The sequence below is a fragment of the Amblyomma mixtum genome, chromosome 7, assembly GCF_055824585.1.
Source record: "Amblyomma mixtum isolate Tamu chromosome 7, ASM5582458v1, whole genome shotgun sequence".
NCBI classification, from domain to species: domain Eukaryota; kingdom Metazoa; phylum Arthropoda; class Arachnida; order Ixodida; family Ixodidae; genus Amblyomma; species Amblyomma mixtum.
The window spans coordinates 29814948-29826432 of NC_143018.1; the positions used below are offsets into that span (position 1 = coordinate 29814948).

Consider the following 11485-nt stretch of genomic DNA (forward strand, 5'->3'; position numbering starts at 1 on the left):
AGCCACGGTGTCAAGATGGAGGCTTCAAGTACAAATGTACAGGCCTGTTTTCACCAAACGTGAACCTGTGTTGCTAACCCGTGCGCAATGCCTTCGTGGAAAGAGCGGCACGTGTGTGCTGGACAGGTGACTGCGGCATATTTGTGTGTGTGTGTGTGTGTGTGTGTGTGTGTGTGTGTGTGTGTGTGTGTGTGTGTGTGTGTGTGTGTGTGTGTGTGTGTGTGTGTGTGTGTGTGTGTGTGTGTGTGTGTGTGTGTGTGTGTGTGTGTGTGTGTGTGTGTGTGTGTGTGTTATTTTTGCTATTTTTGCTATTGGCAAATGTGTCTGCGCGCGAGCCCGCGCTGCAAACGCAGCCAGGTGGCTGCTTGGCGATCTGCCAGCTCTCTGCGTTCTGTTCAGAGTGCGTCAGCTGGCTCATTTTCCAGTAATCCGCAAGAAATAAAGGCATACAAATGACAAATGTCTCTGCCAGAGCTTGTGGCACGCTGCCGCCATTAGAGAAAGGAAAGGTTTTAAAGCTGCGCAGTATATGTTTATCCCCGAACTAGAGTGAACCGAACGCTTTTGGGCCAGGAACTTTGCAGGTACGGCTTTGCTTTGCAATCTAGAGAAATCCCTTACAAATTTTTTTACAGTCTATAGACAGTCGATAGACTTCTGTCTATAAAGGCTTTAGACTGGTTATGGACAGATCCTAGAGAGCAGTCTATAGGCGATACAAATGCTATAGACAGTCCATGACAATCTATAGATTTATGGCCATACAGTTTTAGTAGAGTTTTGTGTTCAGACAGTCTATATACTATGAATAGATAAAAGAAATATGTATAGGAAGGAAATGAAATCTACAAGAAGTCTATAGACTATATATACATCATTTTTATAAGGCATTTTTACCGTCACAGCCTTAACATTGATGCCGTAAGTGAAAGGTGTAAAGTTATACTTGCAATATCATTAGTGTTGTTGAAGCATTTCATTTTACTCCAAGCAAGGTTATATACTGAATCCAACAGTTAATGAGCCTTTGGTTAAAGTGTCTTTAAATCCAGCTGAGAATGAGAAGCCTAAAAATGCTCAGTGATCTTTTTTTTTTGTATAAAAAGCTTCGGCTGTGGCCCTGTATCGTGGCTTCGGTTTTCTGCTGCTAGAGGTTTTATGCCACTTGTACAAGGAGTGTTAGCACTGTATAGCTACAGTAATACTGCGCGAAAGCCTTTAAAAATGTAAGTAGAAAGGTTAGATACTTAAGGTGGAATTTACCCATTCTTGATAATCTGTTTACGTTTTTTTTAGACGTCTGCATTTCTGGTGTTTTATAACGGCGAAGCGGGCCTCACGCAGCTTACCAGCGACTTGATAAAACGCCTCTCAAGAACCAGTACCCGCGCAAAAGGCAAGCGGGCCGCCAGCACTTACCGGATGTTTCGTCGTTTAGGGTTGTGTATTCTGGGCGTTGGAGCGTGAAAAGCACAAGTGGGAGCGACGGCAGGAGTCGATATTACTACTGAAAATTAAAGGGATCACCACAATAAGCAAAAACAAGAAAGGCGCAGGCGTAGTATTTGTTCGCATCGTCAAGCAACTGCGATAGTATCCAGCCACTGTACTCAGTGAGTTAGCAGCCCATACAAATATACTAGTATACTGAATGCTTCGAGGAGCTCACGGTGACCCTGATAGACGAAAGGGAGGTTCATGTACAGTTTATCTTCCGTCGTAGTGAAATATAAAATGAGAGCAGACAGCGTTCACTTATATGAACAGTGGGTAGGTGCGAATGCCGCCTACTTTTCCACGTAACTGTGGTGTGGAAAAGGAACACGAGAGGCGCACGCGGGAAGTTATGCAAGCTAGTCTTATAGCCAACGTCGTGTTAGCGGACTCAGCGGTCGTTAAATCTCTTAGTAAAAAAAAAGAATGCTAGGGCATCTTGCAACAAATATCTCATCTCTCCGGGGAATGTTTAAGGTTTTTTGTTGTTGTTTTTCCTAACGTATCTGACACGCCTTTTCTATTTCAATTTTGTCATGTTCCTCATGCTTCTTAATGCTTCATATTTGTTGCATTGTTGCATTTTTCTTTATAAAACAGCCCTCATCTGCGCATGACCTTTCTTTTTGTCTTCGCCTATCTGCGCTGATGTCTAACTCTGATATAATAATGAAGTTAACGATAATAAAGCGAACGCCGCAAGTTTTCTCGGAGGGAATCAGCGCTGCCCATGTGGCACCGAGATTTCTTGACCCGAGAGCCAAAAATTACCCCCGGAGGGCACTTGCACCGGGATGAATCTAGATAACATAACTGGCTACAACAGACGGGCTTCTGCTTTGTAGCTGTCCTCCTTCAGATGTACACGACACAGCGTAGTCAGGAAGGCGCACTGTACATGGGGCTTCAGGAAGGTGCAGACGTTGCGGGCTTGGAATTTAGATACTTGTGACCATGTGATGAGCATCCTTGCATCCAGGAGGTTTCCTTCACATCTATTCAGTGCTGTGTTTCTGTTTCATTTTTCTATGATTTAGAGTGTACTGATTGCACACAATGTTGTCTTTTTCCGCATGAGCAACGCCTAGTCCCAAAATCTTGATGAATTTTTTTCGTTTCCACTCCTGTAAACGCTTAAAATATTAATATCATTATGTGGCAGCAAGCTTAAGAATATATAAGGACACTAAGGATGGCAATGGCATGATTTATTGGCCGAGCGTGCCTTCCAACGACACTGGTCGCTTATTCTTCTAGTGCGTGAAAATATGGCAGCTAGCGCTTCCGGGAAGGGTAGGTACGGTGTTTACTTTCGACTTTTTTTTCTGTTCGAAACTGTTTCCTTTCGATCGCTATCAATTGTACAGCTGCTACATCTGCTGGTAATTCCTAAGATTAAGATATATCCTTCATTATCGTACTAAGCTGATTTTATGCTTGCTTTTTTTACTCAAACAGACCAAGATGGCAAGATTCTTTGCGGTGGCTCTTCTGTTTGCCATGATGGCGTATGGTGAGACCTTATGCTCTTTTCTTTGCTGTTAATGACCCTACGCTTGGAAAGGTTGAATTCGTACACACTCCAGGTCGCGTAAAAAAAAAAAAAACTGCTTAGCATCGTATCGTGAAAGGGTACATCGAACCTCAACAGCACGGATAGCCACGTGGAGTTATGTTCTGAACTGTTTTCCAACTGTCTGCCGCTTAACGCATTACTCAGGGATGCCATTGTAAGTATTACGGTCGGCTTGGAGGCTTCTTGTATATTTGTGTAGAGGCCTATGCTCGTCCTGTGACTTCGAACTGCATACTGTAATTGTTAGCGATCTCAGTGGACAATTAAACTCAGGTCATGCGCTCGACTGCCAGCTGTCTACTTGTAAAGGGCAGCATAGCTAGTCAGTTTTCGACATTGCAGATGTTGCGTTCTACGTTTCCTCTGTATAGTGAGAAAAAACAAAGAATGAATGAAAGAAGGCAAGAATGAACGTCGACATCCATCGTAGGCTTGTTTGCAATCTTATTGTTCAAGCGCTCCGTGAGCCCGTTTGTCTGCAGATAATGCGCAGTCGTCATCTGGATGCTTGTCCGAGTTTAGCGCAGGACGCCTTGCATCAGCTCCGCCGTGGACAGGGTTTCCCTTTTTGTGACGAGCACTACGGGAGAGCAACCGCAGCAAAAGGCACTCTACAAAAGCTATCGCCCTCCTGCTGCGCCGTTTGGTACGGTTTTGCTGCGACGTCGCATTACACATTTCTTTTCGGTCGTCCACGGCGCTCAGAGGCCGAGGAGGTCCATCTCGATCTGCTGGAATGGCGTTTTTATCGCGGAATTAACTTCAGGAGTCCTGCTGGTTCGGTCCGTAGCATCATTCATCGCTGTTAGTCTCGGCAATTTTTTACTCACCATGCGACGCCTGCGGACAGTTTTTGCCAGTCGCATTCGTATTGAATGCGGCAGAGGGTGTGGGCAACCCTGAGGTGCCGAAACGTTGTTTCGTAGTGGGAAGCCTCCTGAATTTCTTCTAGAAGGCTGTTTACAACGAAGAGCCGCAGAGCATTGTCATGTTTATTTCTTCGTCCTGAAAGCCGTGCGCCGGCAGCTGTGGCGATGAGCAAATAAACATTACAATGCTTGGCGGCATTATTCAAACGTTGAAAACTTCAGCTTTAGAGGCAAAGAAAAGGCGCCGACTGCACAGCATTTATTTTAGAGTATTTCCCAATACAGCATGTTGCTCATGTTGCAAGGCAGTTGGTGCGGGCGGTTGTGCAACCGCGCCTCGTGTACCAAGCCCAATTCCAGCATTGGACAAGGGCTCAATGGGATCGTCTTGAAGCCGCTAATCTAGAGGCAATGAGGGTCATCACTTGCCGTCCCCGCATCACCCCGATCGTGGCGCTCCAAGAACATGCGCGGCTGAATACTCTAGATGAGCTGGTGCAGCAAAGACGTGATGCTCGCTGGCTTAAGTCTAACCTTACACACGCAACGTGTGCACTCAGGGCGTATGATTCCTCGCACTCCATTCTAGAGCCGCCTCGGCAAGTTCTCCCTCCCTGGCATTTTGTGCAGCTAAGCGATAACAAACCAACTGATCTACGTCGGCCATTATTTACCCTCGCGGTGGCGTCGTTTCGCGAACGAATTACACAAGAAGACGCCCATCTGCCGCATGGCTCCATCCTTTTATACGTTGACGCAGGCATCCAGGCTTGCGAAACCACAACTGCAATTTACTGGCCTTGCAATCCTGCCCCCAACAAAACGTCCAGGTTTCGCTTCCCAGAACCTCCTTCCTCCTTCTGTGCGGATATGCTTGCCGTTCAAGAGGCACTTTGCTCAGTGGCCGCCGTTCCCCTACTACCTACGGCTCGCATTGTCATCCGCACCGACGCTCTTCAAGTCATACGCCTACTACGACGCGTCAGCCGCACCCCAGACATTTGTCAGGACATCCATTGTCTTGCAGCACGCATCCCGCAGCCAATCCGAATTCAGTGGGTCCCACGAGAACTCCTGAGTTCGCAAAGCAGTGCGGATTCTGCTTCCCACCTTGTGACCCCAACTTCGTCTTCGCCTCGAATCCTATAGCACTGGATTCCACCACTCTCCTTTTAACAAAAAAGGAACACCTCCGGCGCCGCACACGCGCTCTAATCCCTCCGTGTGCGGTAACCCTCACCCGTGGTCTTACCCGTGCAGAGGAGGTTGCGCTTCGGAGGATCCGGGTCGGGGTTGCTCTAACTCCGGCCGTTACACGAAAGTGGCCGCAATTCGAAGGTGTATTTTCCCGCCCCGGGTGTCCAGTCTGCAAGAACCGAAATCTTGAGGCCGATATTCACCACCTGCTGTGGGTTTGCCCGGCGTTGAAGCCGACAAGAATTCGGCACCTGGCGGCAGCGGGTCTTTCGCCCGGTAATAGTGCTTCATACACCGCTTGGACACAAGGACATCATCATCGTTCACTGCTCGATTTCATTAGATCAGCGAAGCTTTACTCATTTATTTAGGCATCCTCATTTATCATTACATAATTAACGTTTTATGCCCTGAGGCAATCAACATTGCATTAAAAAAAAAAAACTTCCAAAGCTATTTATGTGCTGGGCGCGAACAATGTACCGGGTGCGGAGAAGTGGGTAAAAAAACTTTTTCCTTCTCCCAGAATTAAGCCCTGCGGAGAGGGCACCGAGATCGAACTGCACGAAAAATACTAGGACACCACAACATATCTACTAAGCACCGAAACAAATTCCTAACTCTGCTAGCCTAAAGTAGGGCTCATGCAAGTAACAGAACCATATAAGACACGCATATAAATTAGCTTAAGACGAATAAACCACGAGACGCTTAAAAGAAGGCTAGCCGAGCTTTATTCCGGTGCCAACGTTTCCACTAGCCAAGTAGAAGTGCTGCCTTCCAATACAAAGGTACCACGTACCCCATTTAGTTGTCCACCTGTAGCCTTTACGGTTAAAGAAGCCCTGAATACAGAGACAACGTACATGGCCAATCATACATTAATTGCTATGATCATGTTGCCAAGCTCCTCAGCAGCCGCATTAGGGAGAGAATAGGTGGAAGATGGACGTGGGTATTTATTGGCTGCATACTGACCGCTTCCACTAGTTTCTCACCTTGCATCTATCGACAAATATGCTTGTCTCATCTGCGACAACTTTTTGTAGAGGGGCGGCTGTGGGAAATGGTCTGCGTTATGCGCCATTTGAAATTATCAGTTTGGATGATTATTGAAATGAAAGCTAAGTACTTATGTTGTCGCAGTACACATTTAGTGGCGATATCACATTTGAAGGTAAAGAACGTTAAAGATGGTTGTGAGTGACATCGAAAGAAGCTTAGTAGGAGTTGTTTTCTTCCCCTTCATGTTAATACGGGCTTAGTAAAAAATTTAAAGAGCTAGAGGTCACTGGAGTTGCTAATAGGTCGATACTTTACGCAATAGTCAACGAACATGCGTACGTTAGAACATTTCTTAGCTGGTAAGACATTTATACAAGTAAGGAAGACGGGGTGCCCTAGGACGGTGGCCTGCGGTTACCCAGCTTCAAAAAAGCAATGAACACATGGAATCAGAAGAAATCCAATCCCTAAGAAAAAACAAAAACAAAACACTCAAGACCCAGCCCTGAGAGTTCAAGAAAAAATCTCTTTGGGAAGAGCTGTGTGAAATGCGTTAGAAAAGTGTGAAAGCAGGCATTAACTGGAGCTGAAATGAATACTAAAGATTATGGCGTTAATGAACAAGGCTAGAAGGACGACGGTAGAGAAGCCTTTTCGGAAAAAATTGTGATAATGGTGATCCAGCCAGTCCGAAACCTGCCGAACCAGTCGTCTGCTGGATTAAGCAAAAAAATATACACTGTTCTTCTGATCTTTTCAAGCCGACCCGTAGCCCAAGCCATTCTGACACGCGGCTCCTGTCGTTTCGTCTTCCTCGCCAGCTCCCATCGTACAGTGATGACGCTGCTCGAGACATGAAGAAAAAATTACAATACTGAGAATGTGGTGGGACCTGCTACGTTGTAACAGGCAATTTCAACACTTTAAAACATGAATAATACTGCTGTCACACGGGCACTTGCAAAGGCGATTGAGTTGAAAGCTTTCCAAATACTGAATCACCATCCAACTCGAAGCAATTGTGCCTCTGCTATACAGCAATCTCGATCACCGTCATCGAATTCCGGCATCTTATACAAACATGTTCTGGCGCCAACGTCAGCGCCAATAATTTTTTCCCTTTTTTATGAATGAAATAACAAATTTACCCAGAAAAGGTAATAAAAACAGTATGTTTTTAATTACAGTCATGTTAATAACTGTTTAACAGAACTTCGTTGTCTGTAATAACCTCACTTTTGAGCAAGTTGGTCATGGTTGTTTTTGTGTCACTGTCAGCAATGATATTATGCATGCTGCAGCATTTTGTAGCCTGGGCAGCCTTTGTTTCTCGAAAATTAGTTGTGTACTTTAAACTTTCATAGTTTTCAGATATAGTACTGTTCTTATTGTATTCCCCAGCGAGTCGCTGGGAGGATTCCGCGATCGATAGTGCAAGCAACCGCCGCTCGGAGTCCCTTGAAATATTCGACAGTGTCCGGCGCTGCTCTGTTAACTCGATGACCGGCTGCCTGCGGAGCAGCACTAAACTGGCCTTTCGGTTGGCAAACTATCGTTTCGAGGGCCTTCGAAATGACCGTTTTACAAGGCTATTACTTTGCGCCCCTTTTCACAACTGGCAGCGCTCAAAATTTCAAAATTCAAACATGCAGAAAATATCTCGCTCCAACGTGTTAAAAAGAAACCGCATACAACTTTAGCAAGTGAGAGGCAACTAAGGGAGAGGCGACGGGACTTTGACCAAAGCAATTATGTTCTGTAAAGCCGAACTCTAGATGAGGGAAGCTTGGAAGGAAAAAGCGTTGCGCTCTCCACAGCACGAATGTGTGTTGTGTTGGATTTCATGGCACATAGGCGACAGCACGAATGATCGAACCCAACACCGCATTCACGTGAGGCGGATGCCCAAAGAACTAGGCCTATTGGACGGAGTTGAAGGAGCACCTAAGTTTTTCTTTTTGTAAAACCTAACCTGCATGACCAACTCAAGCCCAAGAAAACACATCAGCGTCCCCGCCGTATGTCATGACCACAAACTAACGTGTCCTCTTGCTGAACAATCGGGATGGTAGGTGCAGGTCAATTCCATGACAGCGCACTCTTCAGAACGTTGTATTAATGTTCTGGGTATCGATGGAGGTCGGGCTCTTGTGCTATACTGAGGAGGCCTGTCTATAGAGCAGTCGAGCGCTGATCTCTGCTGCGGAGCAAGCAAACTTTTAAGGCGAGCGTGCAGACAATATTTGCGCTACAGTGCAGTGGCACCGGCAAGAAAGCTACAAGGGCACTACTAGCACTATTACCCTAAGAGACGGCCTATTTAGCTGCATTGACTTGCCAGTACAGCAATGTAGTGCCCTAGACTAGCACGCCTACGTCTTTGGCTTTTTTTTTTCTGATAAAACACTACGTCCAAAAGAAAGTTTACTACGCTCTTTTAGTTTCTTCTTAACATATGTCTCGTTACATCTACATTAACGACATTGTGAACATTGACAACAGCGCTAAATATATAATGTATGCAGATGATGTCAGCATATTTTTTAGGGCTAAAACACTTAGTGAATTGACATTAAACGCTAATGAAACTTTGCGCAAACTGGTCGAATGGAGTACTGAATCTTTGTTGAAAATTAACGCTACCAAAACTAAAGCTGTACTTTTTAGACCTAAGAACAAACCACTAGAACATTTACCTGCACTAACGCTTGGTTCTCAAAACATTGAAATAGCGCCGTCAGTAAAGTGTCTAGGTGTGACACTGCAGTGCAATCTTTCATGGGACATACACATCGACAATCTGGTTAAGAAACTTGCAAAATGCACAGGCATGTTATACAAAGTCCGCTCTTTACTACCTCTGAGTGTCAGACTGTTAGTTTATAATGCACTATTTCTATCTAACCTTTAATATTGTCATCTGGTGTGGGGTACAACAACATGGTCAAATACATATAGGCTACAGAAAATACAGAAAAAGGTCATTCGTATCATTGCAAATGCCCCGTTTACTGCTCACACTCAACCTCTTTTTGCATCGTTAAAAGTAACTCCTATTAACGACCTATATAATCTATTGCTAAGTAAACGATATGAAAGAAAACGGAAAAATCAAGACGCATTCTTTGATATCACAGCTAACTTACGGCCCACAGCTAATTACTACCTGACGCGTAACAATGACGTCTGGTATGTGCCATCCTTCCGTACTAATTATGGTTGTCAAATGCTGCGACATATAATTCCAATTCTTCTTAATCGGCGCAATGAGCCCTGAGGACCTAACGGTACGGTTTTTTTCTTACTGCAAGTTTTTTCCTCCTTTATCCCGTTTTCTTTTGTGATTGTTATCCTTAGTTTATTTTTTGTGTCTTTGAGCGTTGCGTGTTAATCTTGCCGACTTCAACTATCTATAATTTCAAGAGGATGTTCACTAATCTTTATTGAATGATATTTACCTATGCACTGTAGTCTTTTTTATTGTTCTGTCCATGTTCTGTTGCTGCCGGGTTTTATGTACCGGGGTGCGCCCCTCTTTTTGAAGCCAGTCATAGGCTTTTTGGGTGTACCCCCTAAAATCCCTGATGTTTAAATAAAGGTATTTGTATTTGTATTTGTTACTATTCAGCGGCCGAAAACGAGCTAGTATACAAGCAAATAGCCTTAACACAATTGTACTTTAGACAAAGTTGCTTCACTCACCACTGTTTGATGAACTATTCGGGTATACATGTATATCCGGGGCAAAAAAAAGAAAGAATTCACGAGGAAGCGCGTCGCGCAAAGACGCACTCTGTTCTCAAAACTGTTTTTTTTTTTCACAATTTACTCCCCTCACAGTCATGGTCAGTGTCCCTGCGGAGTTAGGCGAGAGCCATTTGGGGTCACAACTCCTGCAGCAGGGATTCCAATATTTGCATCCCACTCAGTGAAAGGAACTGACAATTTGTGAATCCACGCAGAAGGTCTGCGGTGCTGTGCTGACGTCCTTGCAGTAGCGGGGGCTTCCGACGAGCAAGGAAGAGGAGTCGTGGACGATGCAGTCAAAACAGGAGCTGAAGCGGCGCAAGTTGGTGTCCACCTTGCGGGAAATATTTTTGGCAGTTTTAAAAATGTTTTTGGTCGCGCTGTCAACAGAGATTTTTTTGACAGGAAGTGACCGGCCGCGGGAAATTGCGTTGTACAAAGCTACGAATAAAGTAGCTTCCTGTAGGGCGTTGATCTGAAGCGAGGAAAATAAATTGGACTTAATGATGAGAATGATGAGTTTCATACAGCATGTGTGGAACGTGATACAAAGTTCACTTGTAACAAGGTTCCCCTTAATTACCTTTCTGCGCATCTTCAAGTTGTTTGAGGTTTAGTTTGTTCCTTAAGCTACCGGGTGTTATTGTGTGACCTTTGTAAGTATGGCTGAATATGAGCTAGTTTCCTCTACCTTCGCTGCTGATGGTAGGTATTAAGCGTTCGTTTACTACCTTCTCTAAGGTGTTCTACTACCAATGTGGCTCACTCCACTTCAAGTTCATACAACCTATAGCACACGTGCCCCACCCCCTTCCTCCCTCCATCTAGACTTCATATAATCATGGTCAAATGGCTACGATACTTGCTCCTGAATAGATTCGCATTTAATATTTTTAATTGCCATTTCAACAGATGCATAGTTCATAACAACCCTTTGTAAATATTGAAAACTCAAAACTTTCAAGTTCGAAGCAAGGGGTGGGGGACAATGCATCTTTACGAGTGGTACTGAACCATTTGATGCCTACTAGTGCATCTGATAGTTTGAAATGTGGTTTCAGGCCAACTGGGAGACGTCGTAGATGTCGAAAGACGGAATATTCGAGCGATGATGCTTTGCCACATATCAAGTGCCTGAAATTGGTCAAAGCCAGGTAGAGGGCAGAGAAAATTGAATTTTTGACAGCACATATTGAACACAGTTGAACACAGAGTTAGAGAGAAGCCTCGTATCGCTAGTCAATGATTCTAAGCTAATACTTGACTCGTACCTTCCGCCAGTGATGGCAGCACTTACCCCAGAGAGAGAGAGGGGGGGAAGAAACATTATTGTCCACCGATATAGGAGGTACCCCGATTATCCGAACTCAGATACGCAAACCCTTAGAGAATACTAGTTCACTCTAACGGGTATCACGTGGTTCGTGAAGCCGTTCGTGATTACATAGGATACGACCCTTTTTTGTGCTATGCGATTTATGGTGCGTTGTAACCCCTAGCGAGATAACGAGCGCACCTGCAGGCGATCAGTGCCGTGGCTGCAGGGAACATCGCTATGGGAAACCCTCACCAGCACGAACCCTCGTTTAGCATGTGG

The 11485-nt window shown here is 45.0% G+C and overlaps 1 long non-coding RNA gene across 2 annotated transcripts; it reads left to right on the forward strand.

Moving 5' to 3' along the window:
• The first annotated feature begins 445 nt into the window (after positions 1–445).
• LOC149335510 (uncharacterized) lies at positions 446–10401 on the forward strand. Of its 2 annotated transcripts, XR_016284488.1 has the most exons (4): positions 464–584; positions 1297–1396; positions 2953–3007; positions 10104–10401. It is a non-coding gene; the product is annotated as an uncharacterized LOC149335510 (long non-coding RNA). The 2 variants fall into 2 exon arrangements; XR_016284487.1 differs by lacking the exon at positions 1297–1396 and having other exon boundaries at positions 446–584.
• The last annotated feature ends 1084 nt before the right edge of the window (positions 10402–11485 follow it).